The sequence below is a fragment of the Myotis brandtii genome, unplaced genomic scaffold (genome assembly GCF_000412655.1).
Source record: "Myotis brandtii unplaced genomic scaffold, ASM41265v1 scaffold468, whole genome shotgun sequence".
Taxonomy (NCBI): domain Eukaryota; kingdom Metazoa; phylum Chordata; class Mammalia; order Chiroptera; family Vespertilionidae; genus Myotis; species Myotis brandtii.
The window spans coordinates 997,555-1,016,728 of record NW_005367874.1 but is presented as its reverse complement, the minus strand read 5'-3'; positions in this window follow the sequence as shown (position 1 = coordinate 1,016,728).

Below are 19,174 nucleotides of genomic sequence, written 5' to 3'. Positions count from 1 at the left end.
GACACTTCTCTCTGGTACTCCTGTCTCTAATCGCTTTTTTTCAATGTTTTCCAAGTCAACTCTAAGGTCAATAAATTTCTGCTTCCAAATTGAGCTACTCTGAAATTCAAGCAACTGCATTTCAAAGTCAGCCATGTCTATCCATGAAAACATTTGTAAGTTTAGTTCCTCCAGTTTCATGCTGTCTGGAAACCTCGTGAATTTTGCCGTCTCTTCCAGTTCTCTGAATTTCGCAAATCTTGAGAAGAACTGCTCAATAGTTGACTCGATGATGTTTAAAAACAGCTTTTGAAGGCTTTGACAGTCTGTTCTGTCATCTTTTGGGAGGTCTTTGATGTGCCTCTTGAGGTTTGGGAAATATCTAAATCTCTCACCATCCACATCCCTCTTAAAGACTTCTAGTTTCTTTTCAAAAGCCTTTATGTAACCAAACATAACATCAAGTGTCTTGCCAGTTCCTTGTAATTTAACATTTAAGTCATTCAAATGTTCACAAAAATTGTAAATGGAAGATTATAAGAGAGGGTTTCGCGTGCCAGCAAAAGTTATTGGCGTGCCATGTTTGGCACACGTGCCAGGGGTTGCCCACCCCTGCTCTAAAGCCTCTACCTCTTTACCATGGAGAGAAATGAGAAAGTCGTGACGTGGGCTTTTATAAACAACTGCTAATAAATATTGATTCTCCCCAGGAAGATCTCATGTGGGCAATTAAGTTTGGTTTCCTGGATGCAGTGGCCAACCCCTGAAATAAGCCAAAGGGAATCTCTGATACATGTCCCTGGGACATCTTGAGCCCAGGCCATCCACTTCCTGGGACTGTTTCCAGATAAATCCAGCCCTTGCATCCACAGGGGCCATGAAGAAAAGGCACAAAGCCCACTCCAATCTGGAAAGTTCACTTAGGGCCAAAGGCAGGTTTGTCCATCTCGTTCATATTCAGCAGCATCCATTCAATGCACACGTGTCAAACCTCCACCATGTGCCAGGCCCTGGTGGCAGGCGATAGAGACATGATGGCAGTGAAACGTGGTCCCATTCTTGAGGAACTCAGGTGGCAACAAGTGCAAAAATTACAATCCCAGAAGCATCTTCATTTAGAGTCAAACAGTGTTTTCTACTAAGTGTTGTTATAAGTATAAAAATAAAGACCAAGAGACTAAAGATTGAGCTGAGTGGCAGTGAAGTAATTTTACTCCCAGGCAGGGAACATCCGGCAGGCAGTTGAGGTTTCAGAGGATGAGATTTAGGGAGAATGAATGGAGTTTGTCTCTTAAAGCCAGAAAGCCACAGCCCTCTCTGCCGCACTTAGGAAAACGAAGCCTCTGAATGCCGCTGGCTGGCTGGTGACCTTGGGCTTAGCCCTCAGATGCACATAGAGCCGAGATGGCTGCAGAGGTCTCTGTATACAGGATGTCCCGCCCTGGGACTATGGCTTCCAGTTACCTTGCGTTGTCTAATATGGGATTATGGTTCCCAGTCGTCATTTTCGCAGAAGTCAGGTCTGCACGGTTGGCAGCAGGTTGGATGGCAGGTCAGGGTCTGTGAATAGGTGACCGTATAATTTATCATCTCCACCGGGACACTGTTTAGAGGGAAAGAGTAACTGCTAGTAATTACGAGAGACAACACAACAGCTGTAACCCAGACTGCCCCGAGGAGGAGTCAGTACCCACAGCGGGAATAGAGGGGCAATAAGGTGCGCTGTGCTGCTGTGTGACACTCCACCAGCTGTCCACCGAAGCTTCCTCTCACTCTAACCCTCACAACTGAGGAAGTAGATACTACTTATTCCCACTTTACTAATAAAGGCCCAAGGCCCAGACAATGAAGTCACCTGTCCAGGCTTGAAGAGGCAGTAAGGCAGTGGTTCTCAACCTTCTGGCCCTTTAAATACAGTTCCTCATGTTGTGACCCAACCATAAAATTATTTTCATTGCTACTTCATAATTGTAATGTTGCTACTGTTATGAATCGTAATGTAAATATCTGATATCCAGGATGGTCTTAGGCGACCCCTGTGAAAGGGTCGTTCGACCGCCAAAGGGGTCGCGACCCACAGGTTGAGAACCGCTGCAGTAAGGGGAGGAGCCAACATCTGAACTCAGTTCTGTCTGACTCTAATATCCATTCTCATCACAGCCATCATACGGGTTCCAAAAATGGTGGAATCTGCCTTAGAATGCCCTCACTACCTTTGGGCCAACAATGCAGGTTTTCATTAAAAGTGTGATGTGGTTGCTTACTGCTATGTTCTACTACTTTATTGAAATTCAACCACTGATTCAGTTCATTTCAACAGACCTTTGGGCTTGGACTCGATACTGTGGATACATAGTTGAAGAGGGGGTTTTGGCCCTGAAGTATCTCACAGAACAGGGGACAGACAGACATGAAAGCAATAATTACAGAACTAAGTGCCCAGACAGAGGGCCTCCCAAGGTCTTGCAGGATCACCACCAGCTTCTCATCCAACAGAGGCGGGCAGGGGCCTTCCCAGAGAAGGGGAGTCCATCCAAGTGTACAGGGTGAGTAGGAATTGGCTAGAAAGGGACTCAGGACTAAAACATTGGGAATATCACATCCAAAGGAATACTAAAGAGCTGTTAAGGACACAGAGAAACAACAGATGATTCTGTTTGGCTGGAGGGAGGGGGAAAGAACCCACACAGTGTGGCTGAGGAGGCCTAACCTCTCCCTTCCACTCAGCCCTGCCCAGAGGATGCCAACCATGACTCAGCTCTGCCAGCCACTATAGCCCAACCAAAGCGAATGGGCGACTAGCAGGCACATGACCCAAGGTGAAGCAACAATACCTTCCTGGATAATTTTCTTCCAGATCTATTTTTTAAGTCTTCATTCATCTGGGGTTGCTAAATTGGTAGCATGTGAGTGCAGGCTGCCAGGGTCGTTTTGCCACTAAGAGAAAGCTTGTCAGCAGCTAAGGCCATGGTGAAATCATCGCTGTCAGAGGGAATGGGAAACAGAGAGAGAAGACCACCCAGGGGACACAGCTTGAAACTCTGGATCCAGTCAAGCCTGAAACTTGGAGTTGACATTGCTTAGATTTCCCAGTCATATGAAGCAATAATTTAGCGTTCTTGCTTAAATTCTGTTGTTTTTTTTTTGTTTTTGTCTTGAGACAGTGAGTCTGAGATACAGATGGCCATCCAGATGGGTGTGTCCCAAATGTGTCTGCAGTTCAAGAGACAAGTCAGGAGGCATCAATAAATTTGGAAACATCGCCGTGGGGAGTGAATCCTCAGGAGCGAGTGGCATTGTCAGTGGGGCAGGTGTGTCAAAGGGCAGCGGACTGGCTGATGGCCAAGCCAGGGCAGAGCAGCGAGCGGGCACCCTGCCAATTAGACTGAGAAGGAGCCACCAGAGATGGAAGGAAAAAAAGGAGTTGATGAGAAGCTGAAGGAGGAGAGCTTGAGGAAGAGGGACTGCTCATCAGTGCCACCATCACAGGAAGTGAAAAGGATGACCACCTCCCAGGAAAACTGGAAACACACCCCCCCAATCAAAGCTGTGAGGGAAAGGAAGGTAATTGTCATGAGGGGTTAAAGTGTAATTGAGGGTCAAAGGCCAGATTCCATTGCCATTTCTGTCTTCATCCGACTTGACTTTTAGCCTCTCCCCCTGTGGCTGGTCTCTCAGTTTCTGCTTCCACTCTCTCCTTCCTGTCCTCTGGCTTCCTGCCCCCACCTTCTTAGTATTCTTAAGTGATTCTCTGTTCCCTCACCGAGTTCTTAAATTGTAGCATTTCTCAGAGATCTGAGATTCTCTTCTCTTTTTATTACACACTCTTCTTGGGCCACGTCATTCACTTCCAGCCCAGCAACAGCCCGCGACTGTCACCCCCAATACAATCCCAGAGTCCCCACACCCACACCTACAGCTGAAGCTGCACTGTCCAGGGAGGGCACCCTCTCTGAACAGACTCAGATACATCCATGGAGAATTCTGAACAAAAAGAACTGCCCTGACGGGGGAGCCAGGGACCACCAGGGCACCATCTAGGATGGACGTGCTGAGCACTGCCCCCAAATGCCCGGTGGAAACCCAGCTGAGGGGCGGAATGCAGCCTGAGCTGCACTCTCTGAGCCGCCTGGCACAGGGCTGCATGTGCCAGGGAGAACACCTTCCTTTCTTCGTTAGCACAAAGGCACTGTCTGCTGCCAAAACCACACACCGGCAAGGCTGCAACCTGCCAGAGGAGCACCATTTTCTAATCTATACCAAAGTGGAATAAGGACCAACGAGGCCCAGGAGACACAGAGACAATCAATAAGGGAGCTGACAGATGAGAGAGTCAAGGACCTGACTCCTCTACGATGGCTGGGAGTCTTCAGAGATTCTGTCCTGGAGGATTGATCATCTTGTCAGACCAGTGCCCAGTGACGGGACCACATTCCCCAGTCTCTCCTTACCCATCAGTGTGTTCAGCGGTTCTGCTCCTACTCCACCGCTGCACTGAGCTTGTGGAGGTGCAGAGATGGTGTCGCCCTCTAGTGTTTAAATCACTGGAAAGCAAGAACATCCCAGTGTGAAGGCACACACTGCCCATCACAGGAGATCTTGGGTTTCAAGTCGGTCAACACTTTGGAGCTGTCTCCCTTGGGAAGGAGGTAAGTGTTTTCTTTGCAAAAGAACAAGGGTGTTTTGGGTCGTCAAATGGTGCGCTGGGGCCGGGTGTAAGTTGCTAAAAAATTACATTTCTCAGCCCCCCTTGCACTTAGGTGTAGCCATTTGGTTAAATTTCAGCCAATAATGTGTAAGCAGAAGTTGCTGAGTAGGGCTTAGAAGGCAGACAGTTGCAGGCAGTTTTATTTTCAGCCCTCCGCCCTCTCTCCTGCTTCCTGCCTGGAAGGCAAAGATGATGGCCGGTGCTCTCGCAGCCGTCTTTGACTGGGAAGCAATTCCAAGATGGAAGCCATGTGCTAAAATGGTGAAGTGGAAATTCAGAAGGGTTCCTTGGTCCCTAGAAGATGCCATGGAACCAACACACCAGTCCTTTAATGTTAAGTACTGTAAACTTTCATCTTATTTAAGCCACTGTTTCTTCCAGTCTTTGATTCCAGTAACTAAATGTAACTCCTAACAAATACACTATAAATATGCAGAAAATCCCCAAATTCATTTATCTTTAGTTGAGATCTCTCCCATTAGCTCCAAAGCTTCCCTCTTAGCTGATGTGGCAACTGTCTCAAACCCAACATTTTCAAAACCAAATTAATGATCACTGTGTCTAACCCCATCCCCAGTGAGCCTGTTCCTCAGCCTGGGGCGTGGGGGCATGAGGAACTGAGAGCTGACAAGCAGTGAGCACTGGGGCCAGGAAGTTACTGGCTGCTGAGAGTTATGGAAGGAAGGGCTCCCAGCCACACACCAGGACCCTCTCTGGGCCAAACCCCACTGGGAACTCTTGTAGCTCAGCTTATCCCAGACCAAGGGTCTCGGGGTACATCAATATTCACCCCAAGCAGGGGAGGCAAGCATGACACCCACCCTCAGGGGGTCCAGGTGGTTTTTACGAGAGAGGAAAAAAGTATGGGCCAGTTGTTACTGTTGAAAATGTCTAGCAATATTTTATCAAGAAACGGCCCTAAAGGGAATATTGGAAAAAAATCTATCGATCATGTAATGCAGGTGGCAGCAGGAGATGGTAATATTTCCAGGTTTGTTGGGCCTGAGTTGAAGCATGTGTACAGTGCGTAGGCTCTGGAGGCATGCGTGTAAGTGTAGACAGTGTGTGCCAGTGTAAACATGCATACACATATGTGTGCATGCAGGTGTCTGCTGTGTGGAGAGGGAGGTGGTGAGCAGACTGGTGAAGAAGGTGAGCAGACGGCCTTCCCCGAAACAAAACATGTAATACTGAGAGTTTACAATGGACCTAGCACCTTGGTGTCTACGAGCCCATTTGGACCCCCCAAAAGCTAATGCGGTAGGAGTAATATTGCCCCTATTTTTCAAAAGAGGAGCCTGGGGCACAGAGACAGAATCCCTTAAATAGAGTTTCCTTCACGAAGGTGTCACTGTGTGGAGCTTCCCCTGTGAGAGCTGTGTGAATGTCCATACTTTCAAAGGGAGGGGCTGTAACGCATTGTTATTAAGGGTTTAGGGTCCATTTGTCATTGGTGCTCTTGCCTTCCAGTCACCCACTCACCCACTCACCCACTGACTCACTCACTTATTCATTCATTCATTTGTTCATCCTCAAATGTGAATCAGTCCCTCCTGTATGGCAGGCCCGCTGGCCCTGGCTGTGTGGGAGAGACAACGTGAGAGGCCTAGGTACCGCGTGTGGCTGTATGGCAGGCCCGCTGGCCCTGGCTGTGTGGGAGAGACAATGTGAGAGGCCTAGGTACCGTGTGTGGCACCAATAGGATGAAAATGGCAGCAGTGGGAAGTGAGTGAAGGAAGGAGGGTTCAGGAGGAGAGAGTGGGTGGAATAAATTAAATGTGAGCACATTCCCAGCTTTCTTTCCTTCACATTCAGGCTCTGCCTGCTTGAATTGCAGAGCCCTGGAGTTTAGGCTGGAAACGCCTTCTAAAATGAGCATGCACAGCCCATGGCTTCTACAGCATCCTCCGATCCACAACAGCTCTGCACCTGCCTTTCCCAGGCGCTGCCAACATTCCCAGCACTCCCCCCACCCCACTCCCCTGGGTGGGAGAGGGGACAGGGGGGGCGGGGAGACCCAGGAGTACAGGCCTGGTTCCAGAGAGAGTTGGGTGGCTCAGGGCAGGCGACATGTCCTTCTGAGTCTCCATTTATCCCATGTTGAATCAGCAGGGGGTGAAGCTGCGTTCTCAGGGGTTTGGGGGGAAAGTGGGGCACACAGGTGACACTGTGTCAAGCACTGGACATGAGGTGGTGCTGGCGGAGAGCTTCTGACTGGATTCCATGTTCCTTGTCCTCTCAACTTTCCTAGCACTTCCCTGTGTAGTCAGTAGATCTATGTCCTCCCTTCACAACAGGCACCTCCTCCAAAGCAAGTCTAAGAAAAGTGACGTTTTAGAGAAGTTTACAGACTTGCCGAAGGGCTCAGAGTAAGTTCGTGGTGAAGGCAGAAGTCAGATCTAGGACCACCCCCCTGTACTCCGCACCCGTCAGGGGTCTGATAACATCTCCCCTTCTTTTCATACCTTCTGCACACCTTCCAAGTACACAGCAATAACCTGGGCCTGCTGCCTGCTGGAGGGGGTGCAGTCTAGTGTGAGGGCAGGAGAGCCTCCTGTGTGGCAGTGTGTGTGTGTGTGTGTGTGTGTGTGTGTGTGTGTGTGTGTGACTGGGGAGCAGAGAAGGGGTACTGAGAACCCTCTGTGCTGCCCGGTGTGTGTCACACAGGAAGGAGTGACCCCTGATGCTGGCCCCAGGAGCGTCCATCCCAGTGGGCCTCCAGACCCCAGCTCCCCCATCACCCGTGTCCCTAGATGTCCAGGTAACCTTGGCCTCCACTCCCTCCAGAAACTTTTGCTTGCAGGGGCCAGAACCCAGAAGGCCTCCCCACACCACTGGGCCTTGGGGGCGTGGGGCCTTGGGGGGTTGGGTGCTAAGCTGAGAAAGTACACCCTTCCTCCTTTTTAGCCTGAGTTACTGGAAAGGGCTGCTTGGATTCTGGAAGTACTTTATCCCCTTCCCTCCCTGTTATTCATGCACTTTCTTTATATTTCATTATTAATAAAATATGCAGGTTATCCTCCCCAGGTCAAATCTGCCCCCAACATCCAAGCTATTGAAAATAACTTTTGGATTCTGTTAAGGTGAACGTTAGGAGGTGAAAACATCTGGTCTCAGAGTTCCTGGTAGGGAGGGAGGGAACTACTTTTGTTTTGAGAAAATACCTTGAGGGTAGAGGTGAGACTGACCAGAACTTGCAAAGCCATTGGCTAATGTGGACCTATGAGGACAAGGGAACTTGCTTTGCTCTCAGAGAGGAAGGGGTAGCAAACAGAGGGAAGGAGGGGAAGCAGGAGAATAAACCCAGGTCTAGAGCCCCAGAGCAGGCGGGCCCAGACCCTGACCCAGAGAGTTTAGTGCCAGAAAAGTTTAAGTATAAGGATGCCTAGTGTTCAACCAAAAGTGTTTCATTGCTGTGGTGTAAACCTGGCTGTCTCCCCACCTCCCCCCCAAAAAATGTCAGTGAACTGTCACACTTGTGAGCCCTTTGAGAGGGGCTTTTTTTTTTTTTGAGATTGAAAGAGCTTGGAGGAGGAGCTGAGTTCCTTGTCTGGAGGCAGAAGTGTTTGTGAGAAAATGAGCTACTCTCACTCCCTGGGAACTTGCAAAAATCTTTGGGGCAACTTTGGACTTCTACAAAATACTTGTAGTTTGAAGAGGCCCAAAACGACATTTGAAGTCAAATAAATGCTAAGCAATTAATTAAAGAAGTGCCTGCGGGTGTTGGACCCACAACCTAACTGATAGAACCCTGTCGGTGAGCAACATCAATACCCCATGCTTTGCAAAGCGCTTTTTCTCAAGTGTTGTCTTACCTCGCGTCACCTCTAGGAGGCAGATCAGGCAGCGGCTGCTGCTCATGTTTTGGGTGCCAAAGAGAAGACAGCTTTTCAGGCCCTTTCAGGCTGGGGCTCTCCGGGGAGATGGTGACCCTCCTACAGGCTCATCAGGAGCAGGAACCAGACAGTTGCTGGGCGATGGGAATGATGAACCTGGCAGGTCAGCACGAACAGGGGGCGCAAGTGCACGGAGGGGGTGATCTGTGTGAAGTTCTGAAAACTTTTTCTGCTTGGAGTTTAGAAAGAAACGATGTGTCCATTGTTTTTGTGGTTTTCCAAGAGGCATTTCTGATATCAGCTCCCGGGGCTGGTGAGCGCCCCCCACTCCGCATGCAGACACTGCTTTGAGGTCCTCGCCATCCCCAGTTCCTACAGGCCCCACGCTCTGCTAACTCTTTCCTCTCCTCAGGCTGCTCTCCTGCCCCAGCACGAGGGCCTGGGCGGGATTCACAGAAGAAATTATGCCTCTGCTGGTCCTCGTTCTCAGGTTCATTTGTGGGAGCTTCCAGGAGGTCGGCTCCCTTGGGAGATCCTCCTGGGTCAAGGCCTAGAACCCAGGAGCCAGTGCAGCCCCACCCCTAAGTCTTGGGGTCCTCTCTCAGATGCACCCTCACCCTGCAAGTTTTTTTCAGAGGGGAGAAGGTGTCATAAGCTTTTGGGGAGCGGAGTCATTTCCTGGCTGTGATCCAGGCACTAAATGGCTCCCTCTACTCCACACACCAAGCCCAAGGCAGAGGCTTCCTGGCTGGGCTCCTCCTGTGTGACACAGCGCCCCCCCCAGGCCCCCCCCCCCCCCCCGTGTGTGTGTGTGTGTGTGTGTGTGTGTGTGTGTGTGTGTGTGTGTAGGGAGGGAGGGGGCAGGGTTAAGTACATTGCGTCTGTCAGATAGGCTGCATAAGCACCTCAAAAGCATCCTCTTTAGAACCTTGCCCCGCTGTGGCTGGTATAATGCATAAATAGGTGAATATATGAGGGTTGGAACCACCGCTGTGTGCTTGACACGGAACAAACTACACCCTGCTGTTCCCAGGGCTGATGCGCACTTGGAGTGAGATCTCTCAGTTCCGGGTGAGAGCTGACAGCTCCTACCAGCCTGGGGAGTGGACAGGCCAGGCGTGGTGCCTGGAGTGTGGTGCCCGCTGACAGCGGAGGGACATGCGCACTTGGAGTGAGATCTCTCAGTTCCGGGTGAGAACGGACAGCTCCTACCAGCCTGGGGACCTGGGGAGTGGACAGGCCGGACGCGTGGTGCCTGGAGTGTGGTGCCCACTGACAGCGGAGGGACTGGGTCGGGGCGCTCAGAGCCTGGGCCCAGGAGGAGAGACAATGAAGAGACTCCAGAGGCGCCTCCACCTGCCCGAGCTCAGCAGGCGTTCCCTCTGACAAGGCTCCCCAAGTCTCCCCACAACCGCACTGACACCCACTTCTCCCAAGTTATGTTCCTCAGAGGAAAAGCCAGCCAGGGGCCGTCATAAGTAACAGGCGCAGGCACGTGCGTGGCGTTTGTGGGGGGCGGGTGGAGGTGTGCAGGGAGGCAGGGCGGTGAAGGCTGCCTGGAGAACACGCTTTTTCAGACCCGGGCCTCTGGGTGTGTACCTCTGACGGGCGGACTCCTGACGGAGGGGCTGAGAGCTCACTGTGTCCCGCGGGGATGGGGATGAGATTGGACTTCCCCCGCACTTCCTGCCAGCCCTCCTCGTGGGCAGGTAGGGTGCCTGGGAGAAGGGGCAGCACCCAGTCTGCAGGGACCAGAATAAGCACAGTTAGGGGCTTGGCAGGAGGAGCCTGGAACGGGGCTGGGGCGGAGACTGGCGGAAGGCACAGTGGCTGGAAGAGCCGAGGGCTGGGTTTGTGGTACCTTGATCGCGCAGGCCCAGGGCGCCAGCGTGGGGCAGGGCGGACCTCCCTCTGGCCTGTCGAGGGCTGGATGTCCCTGGCACCGGCTTCCCCAGGCCGTCGCCTGGCCACCAAGCAGAGCCAAAGCCCAGCCCAAGCTTAGAGCTGCGCCTAACACTCGTGGAACGCGGTTGCCACCTAGTGGCCAGATCTGGCGTGACCAGCGCCCGAAGAACCAGCCCAGGTGGCAGGGATCACAAAGGCTACCTCCACAGCGACTGTAAGGATGGCAACACCTTATGGACACCACGCATCTCCCCAGCCACCCTGTACTCCACGCCCCCTGGTCCTTTTGTCCTCACAACCGTATTAATTGCAACGGTAAGGGTACCATCTACATCAAAATAACGACTCCCCACCATATACTAGTATCTGGCAGTGACTTTCTGCCAGGCACTGAGCTAGGGATTAAAAATCACCAAGCAATGGTCCCTTCCTTCAAGGACTCCTATCCTCAGATACTTAGTTAACCAAGGTACAAGACAGAGGGTGACAGAAGAGCTTCAATAAGCTGTGGGGGCCCAGATGAGGCGATAACTGGCTTATGGTTTTCTGATTGATTACTCTTATGATCAGGAAGTCCAGTAGCCCTTTACCCAAGGTCTGCTTGGTTCCGGAAACGCTTAGGTGCTGGGGATACATCGGTGCATGAAACAAAGATTTCCATCTCTGCGGGCTTACCCTCTAGCGGTGGGGGAGGGGTGAGAATACCGAGACAATACCTTTCATAAATAACTAAATGAGCATGTTGAAGGGTGTTAGTGTTAAGGATAAAAAAAAAATCAAGGTGGTTCCATGGGTCTGAGATGCTAAGACAGGGTAAGCCTAAGAATGTGACATCTAAGCAAAGCCTTGAGGGGAGTGATATTTAAGCAAAGTCTTGAAGGTGACTTTGAACTTTGTGAAGCCACAGAAGCCCATACTCTCAGGACAAGAGGTGCCCAGTGCCTTATGTTTACACCATCAAGGTGGGCCTCTGAGGTGGTTCTTCTTACAGCAAAGTCTTACTGAGACCCAGCCGTTTTTCTCACTTATGTCAAGTTCTGTTCCCAGGCCTTATACCAGTAGGGTTATAAATTACAGTTTCCTATACTACCACTGTGATTGGTATATCTGTGGGTCTCAGATCACATGGAGGTGTGGCCTTGGTGTTTATTAGAAACCTATGTGAAGTTCCCAGGAGGTCATGTGGCTCGGCAAATTTTAATGGATGTCCCCCCAGTTTTTCTATATCATACACAACCACTTCCTTGGGTTAAAACACAAGGCTTTAAGAAATCTCACGTGGTCCCAATGAAGAGCCATTCGGGATCAGGGAGGCCATCCCCAATAACTATAAGAATTACTCTTTTACGATTACGAAAGATCCCTTTGCACCCAGAAGTGTCTGTGCACAGTAGACGCACAATAAATGTTTCCATAAATAGACGTTCTGTTTCCCATAATGGTGGGATAGATCATGCAGAACAACCCTCCAAATAAAGACAATTACCAAAAAATGGACAAAATACAAATGAAACGACTTCCCAAAGTCATTAGAGGGCTTACAAGAAAATAATGAATGAGCCACATTCCCTGAGGAAGACAAGCCGGGTGAGGTGGGCGGCATTTGGAGTTACTTCAGCAAAGACTGTGAGGCCTGACAAAGCTTGACCACCACAGAGCTCCGTGGAAGTATAACTGGGACAACCGCTTTGCAAGAGTTTGATCTAATAAACTTGGAAATGTAACATACCCTCTGTCCCAGTAACTCCACTCCCAGGTGCATAATCATAGAAAAGTGCCTGCAAGGCTCCCAGAGACATATATGGGAATGTTCACAGTAGCATTTTCACAATAGCCCTACACAGGAAACACCTCATGTCCATGGTATGTTCAGAATACTGTACAGAATGAAAATAAATTAGAGCAACACAATAATAAATCTAGAGCTGAGTGAAGCCAGATGCAAAGAATACATAGTGCATAATTCCACTGACATAAAGGCCAATTAACTAGCCAATGTAATCTCTAGTGCCTGAGAATGCATGTTAAGGCAGAAATGATTATTATAAAAAGGACATTGGTTACCGTTGGGAGCTGGAAGCTTTGTATTGCAAGAGGGTACAAGATAGGCTTTTGCAGCGCTAACAACATTCTGTTTCTTGATTTTGGTGGGGATTTCATAATTGTTTTGTAAATAATCACTGAACTAAATTTTTTGTGGGGGGAGGGTACAATTTTATGTATGTATGTTTTACAATTAAAAGGTTAACAAACCTTTTAACATGCTGTTGCATGTATCATTAGTTCATTCTTTTTATCGCCACATAGTATTTTATTACATTTTTTTCATCCAGCCACCTATTGAAAGACATTTAGTTTGTATCTACTTTTTGATTATTACAAATAAAGCTGCTATGAACACTCATGTACAAAGGCCATTGTATGGATATACAATTTCTCTTAGGTACTTATGATTCGAATGCCTGAGTCAAATGCCACTGTATGTTTACTTTTTAAGAAACTACAAAAACCTTTTTCAAATAAGTTGCTTCCTTTTACATTCCCACTAGCTGTATCTTAGTCTTCAAGCTGCTCCACGTCATTGCCATCCTCGCTTGGTATACATGCTTGGTATAGTCAGTCTTTTTTAAGTCATTTAAATCTGCAGCTGGGAGGGCTGACTTAAGTTATACAAGGGTTTTTTACTGTGCTCTGGTTTGGTGTGCTTAACCCCGGCATTGTCGAGGGTGAACTGTATATTCATTTAGTGAGTGTATAGTGGTATTTCATTCTGGTTTCAATTTGCAAAGGTTTTGAGCATCTTTCCATGTGTTTATTTGTCATTCATGTGAGCTCCGTGGAAGTATAACTGGGACAACCGCTTTGCAAGAGTTTGATCTAATAAACTTGGAAATGTAACATACCCTCTGCCCCAGTAACTCCACTCCCAGGTGCATAATCATAGAAAAGTGCCTGCAAGGCTCCCAGAGACATATATGGGAATGTTCACAGTAGCATTTTCACAATAGCCCTACACAGGAAACACCTCATGTCCATGGTATGTTCAGAATACTGTACAGAATGAAAATAAATTAGAGCAACACAATAATAAATCTAGAGCTGAGTGAAGCCAGATGCAAAGAATACATAGTGCATAATTCCACTGACATAAAGGCCAATTAACTAGCCAATGTAATCTCTAGTGCCTGAGAATGCATGTTAAGGCAGAAATGATTATTATAAAAAGGACATTGGTTACCGTTGGGAGCTGGAAGCTTTGTATTGCAAGAGGGTACAAGATAGGCTTTTGAGGTGCTAACAACATTCTGTTTCTTGATTTTGGTGGGGATTTCATAATTGTTTTGTAAATAATCACTGAACTAAATTTTTTGTGGGGGGAGGGTACAATTTTATGTATGTATGTTTTACAATTAAAAGGTTAACAAACCTTTTAACATGCTGTTGCATGTATCATTAGTTCATTCTTTTTATTGCCACATAGTATTTTATTACATTTTTTTCATCCAGCCACCTATTGAAAGACATTTAGTTTGTATTTACTTTTTGATTATTACAAATAAAGCTGCTATGAACACTCATGTACAAAGGCCATTGTATGGATATACAATTTCTCTTAGGTACTTATGATTCGAATGCCTGAGTCAAATGCCACTGTATGTTTACTTTTTAAGAAACTTCAAAAAACCTTTTTCAAATAAGTTGCTTCCTTTTACATTCCCACTAGCTGTATCTTAGTCTTCAAGCTTCTCCACGTCATTGCCATTCTCGCTTGGTATACATGCTTGGTATAGTCAGTCTTTTTTAAGTCATTTAAATCTGCAGCTGGGAGGGCTGGCTTAAGTTATACAAGGGTTTTTTACTGTGCTCTGGGTTGGTGTGCTTAACCCCGGCATTGTCGAGGGTGAACCTGTATATTCATTTAGTGAGTGTATAGTGGTATTTCATTCTAGTTTCAATTTGCAAAGGTTTTGAGCATCTTTCCATGTGTTTATTTGTCATTCATGTATCCAAATGTTTGCTTATTTAAAAAATCAGATCGTTTACTTATATTGAGTTTTGAGTTATCCAACTGCCTTCTCCATTTTTTTCTGCTGATTAGTATTTTGTTCATCTTATTGGGGTTCCCTTGTGAAGCATTGTTTTTTTCCTTCCTGATTTTGTGGGGGTTTTCCCCTTATCTTTGATTTTTAGCATTTTTACTATGATGTGTCTGTTTTTAAAAATCTCTTTGAGTATATCCAACTTGGAGTTCATTGAGCTTCCTAGATATGTAGGTTATAGTTTTTTTTAAAGAAATTTGGGGGGTTTGCCATTATTTCTTCAATTTTTTTTTCTTTCTCTGTCCTCCTCTGGAACTCCTATTGTACATATATCAGTGCTCTTAAAGACGCCCCACTTCCTGTAAGGCTCTGTTCATTTTTCATTTTTTAATCTCTATTCTTTAGTTTGTATAATCTCTGTTGATCTATCTTGAAGTTCAGGTATTCTTTCTTCTGCCAGTTCAAATACAGTCTGCTCTTGAACACAGGTTTGAACTGCATGGATCCACTTTTTTTTTTCAACTGACCACAGTTCAGTTGACCCATGCAGTTCAAACCTGTCTTGTTCAAGGGTCAGTCCCACAGTTGGAAACCTGTGTATGCAGAGCCCTGGCCATAGTTAAACGTGCAGGAGGTTGGCACCCTAACCCCCACATTGTTCAAGTGTCAACTGTATACTGTTGAGTTTCTCCCATGAATTTTTATTTGCAGTTATAGTACTTTTCAACCCCAGAATTTCTATTTGGTTCTTTCTTTTTTTTTAAGATTTATTGTTGATCTTTAGAGAGAGATGAAGGGAGATGGAGAAACATTGATGTGAGAGTGAAGCATCGATTGGCTGCCTCCTGTATGGCCCCTACCAGGGATCGAGCCTCCAACTTGGGCATGTGCCCTGACCGGGAATCAAACTGGCAACCTTTCAGTGCACAAGACAATGCCCAACCAACGGAGCCACACCAGCCAGGGTTCCATTTGGTTCTTTAAAAATTTTTGACCTTGTAGGGATTCTCTATCTGATGCAACATTGTTATCATACCTTCTTTTATTGGGAGCATGTTTATAATGGCTACTTTAAAATACTTTCCTATTAAGGCTGATACCGAGTCACTCTTACAAGCAGTTTGTGCTGCCTGTTTTCACTAGTATAGGGGTCATACTTTCCTGTTTCTTTGCATGCCTAATACATTTTTGTTGGAAACTGGACTTTTTAGATAAAATATTGTAGCAGCTCTGGGTAATGGACCCCTTCCTCCCTCCAGGGCTTATCATTCTCAGCGACTGGCTGAATTTTAGTGAACACCATTTCTCCCCCACAGGGTTAGCCTCCAATGCTGCTCCGCAGGGTGGTGCAGCTTTGGGGATGCCCAGTTGATGGGGCTCCCTCCCACCTTTCCCTGACGCTGAAGCTGGGCGTGGGGACCATGGTAAGCTTCTCATGGAATGACACTGCCACTCCAGGAGCGAGTGCTCAGTGAGGGAGGGGATGGGCAGCAGCCTGAGGGCCCTTCGCTTGCCTTCCACAGCATGGAAACACCACCTAAGATGGGGAAGGACCATCGGGGCCCCAGTCTTGCCTACATGCTGTACCCATCGCCTGAGTGGGGGTTGGGTAGAAGGGAGCTCCAACCACTCGCCTGCAATTGCCTGGGACTTAGCCTCATGAACCAGCAGCTGCAGGCAGGATGGGAATCACTAAAATCCTGCAATTCCTGGAAGGCCTTCCTGCGTGGAGTTGGAAAGAGGGGACCATGTGTCTGGAGTCTGGAGTGTGCACTTTGCTGAACTGGGAGGGGAGGGAGTGGGAGGAGTCTTGATTCAAATACCACAGACTTCCTTACTGAAACTAAGATTCACTTTTCTTACTCAGAGTAAGATTCATCTTTCTTAATGAATTTTCATGGATTTTCTTAAAGGAGTGGTTCTCCATTTACTGTTTGTCCTTAGGACCATTTCCTAAGGTTTTAAATAGTTGAACTTCCAAAAATAATTTTCACCAATTTCATTGGAGAGCAAGTCAGCAGACCTGCTTATGCTGTCATACCAGAAGTATCTCTCTCCACTGAGTTTCCAGAGTTCTTTATATGCTGTGCATAAAGCCTTCTTTATTGGAGATGTGATTTGTAAATATTTTCTCCCAATATGTTGGTTGTCTTTACTATTTTCTTAAAAGTATCTTTTGATGAGCCAAAGTTTTGTACTTTGATGTAACTAATTTTTTCTTTTATGGGCTGTACTTTGGGTGTAGCTAAGAAATCTTTGCCTAACCCAAGGTCACAAAGACTTTGTCTTATTTTTTTCTTCCAGAAGTTTTATAATTTTAGGTTTCAGAATTAGGTCTATGATACATTTTGAGTTAAAAATTTATATATGGTATGAGTTCATTTTTTTTTAAGGGTCAATGTATTCTTTGTTTTTGTGAGAGTTTTTTGCTATGCTGCTCCGCAGGGTGGTGCAGCTTTGGGGATGCCCAGTTGATGGGGCTCCCTCCCACCTTTCCCTGACGCTGAAGCTGGGCGTGGGGACCATGGTAAGCTTCTCATGGAATGACACTGCCACTCCAGGAGCGAGTGCTCAGTGAGGGAGGGGATGGGCAGCAGCCTGAGGGCCCTTCGCTTGCCTTCCACAGCATGGAAACACCACCTAAGATGGGGAAGGACCATCGGGGCCCCAGTCTTGCCTACATGCTGTACCCATCGCCTGAGTGGGGGTTGGGTAGAAGGGAGCTCCAACCACTCGCCTGCAATTGCCTGGGACTTAGCCTCATGAACCAGCAGCTGCAGGCAGGATGGGAATCACTAAAATCCTGCAATTCCTGGAAGAAGGCCTTCCTGCGTGGAGCTGGAAAGAGGGGACCATGTGTCTGGAGTCTGGAGTGTGCACTTTGCTGAACTGGGAGGGGAGGGAGTGGGAGGAGTCTTGATTCAAATACCACAGACTTCCTTACTGAAACTAAGATTCACTTTTCTTACTCAGAGTAAGATTCATCTTTCTTAATGAATTTTCATGGATTTTCTTAAAGGAGTGGTTCTCCATTTACTGTTTGTCCTTAGGACCATTTCCTAAGGTTTTAAATAGTTGAACTTCCAAAAATAATTTTCACCAATTTCATTGGAGCGCAAGTCAGCAGACCTGCTTATGCTGTCATAACAGAAGTATCTCTCTCCAGAGTTTCCAGAGTTCTTTATATGCTGTGCATAAAACCTTCTTTATTGGAGATGTGATTTGTAAATATTTTCTCCCAATATGTTGGTTGTCTTTTCTATTTTCTTAAAAGTATCTTTTGATGAGCCAAAGTTTTGTACTTTGATGTAACTAATTTTTTCTTTTATGGGCTGTACTTTTGGGTGTAGCTAAGAAATCTTTGCTACCAAGGTCACAAAGACTTGGTCTTATTTTTTTCTTCCAGAAGTTTTATAATTTTAGGTTTCATAATTAGGTCTATGATACATTTTGAGTTAAAAATTTATATATGGTATGAGTTCATTTTTTTTTAAGGGTCAATGTATTCTTTGTTTTTGTGAGAGTTTTTTGCTGTCCTTTTGTTTTGTTTTTGCATATGGGCAGCCAACTGTCTCAGTACATTTATTGAAAAGATCTTCCTTTCCCCATTGAATAACCATAGCATCTTTGCCAAAAATCAGTTAACTAAATATATCTAGGTTGATTTCTGGACTACATATTATCCTTATTTGTCTGTTTTGATACCAATACTAGAATACCTGGCTTATGGTAGCTTTATAATAAGTCTTAAAATCAAATAGTTTAAGCCCCCTAACTTTGTTCTTTTTTTTTTTTAAATATATTTTATTGATTTTTTACAGAGAGGAAGGGAGATAGAGAGTTAGAAACATCGATGAGAGAGAAACATCGATCAGCTGCCTCCTGCACATCTCCTACTGGGGATGTGCCCGCAACCAAGGTACATGCCCTTGACTGGAATCGAACCTGGGACCTTTCAGTCTGCAGGCCGACACTCTATCCACTGAGCCAAACCGGTTTCGGCAACTTTGTTCTTTTTAAAAGTAGTTTTGGCCACTTTATTATCTTTTTGCATGTCTATATACATTTTAGAGCTCACTTGCAAAACTCACTTACCAAGTCTAATAGGTTTTTTGGTGTGTTTTTTGTAGATGTCATAGGATTTTCTACATACACAACGTTGTCTGCAAATAAAGACTTACTATTTTCCAATTTGGGTGGTTTTCTTTCTTTTTCATATCTGATTATAATGGCTAGAACTTGCAGTGCAACATTGAATAGAAATTGGTAGTAAGAGCAGACATTCTTGCCTTATTGCTATTGGAAAACATTAAGTCATTCACAATTAAGCATGATGTTAGCTATACGGCTTTTTTTGTAGATGCTCTGTTAGAAAATTCCTTTTTATTCCTAGTTTGAGGAAATTCCTTCCTATTCCTAGTTTGCTGAGAGTTATAAGAAATGAATGGCTAGATATTGTCAAGTGTTATTCCTGATTGTATTGAGTTGATCATAGTTTTTCTTCTTTTAGTGGGTTATCTTGATTTTCCATTGTTAAACCAATCTTGCATTTCTGAAAAACTCCACTTGATCAGGATGTATTATCTTTTTAGATATTATGTTCACTTTGCTAAAATTTTGTTTAAATTTTTTGTCTGTGCCCAGCCAGAGTGGCTCAGTTGATTGGAACATTGCCTCATGCACTGAACGGTTGCACATATGTGGGT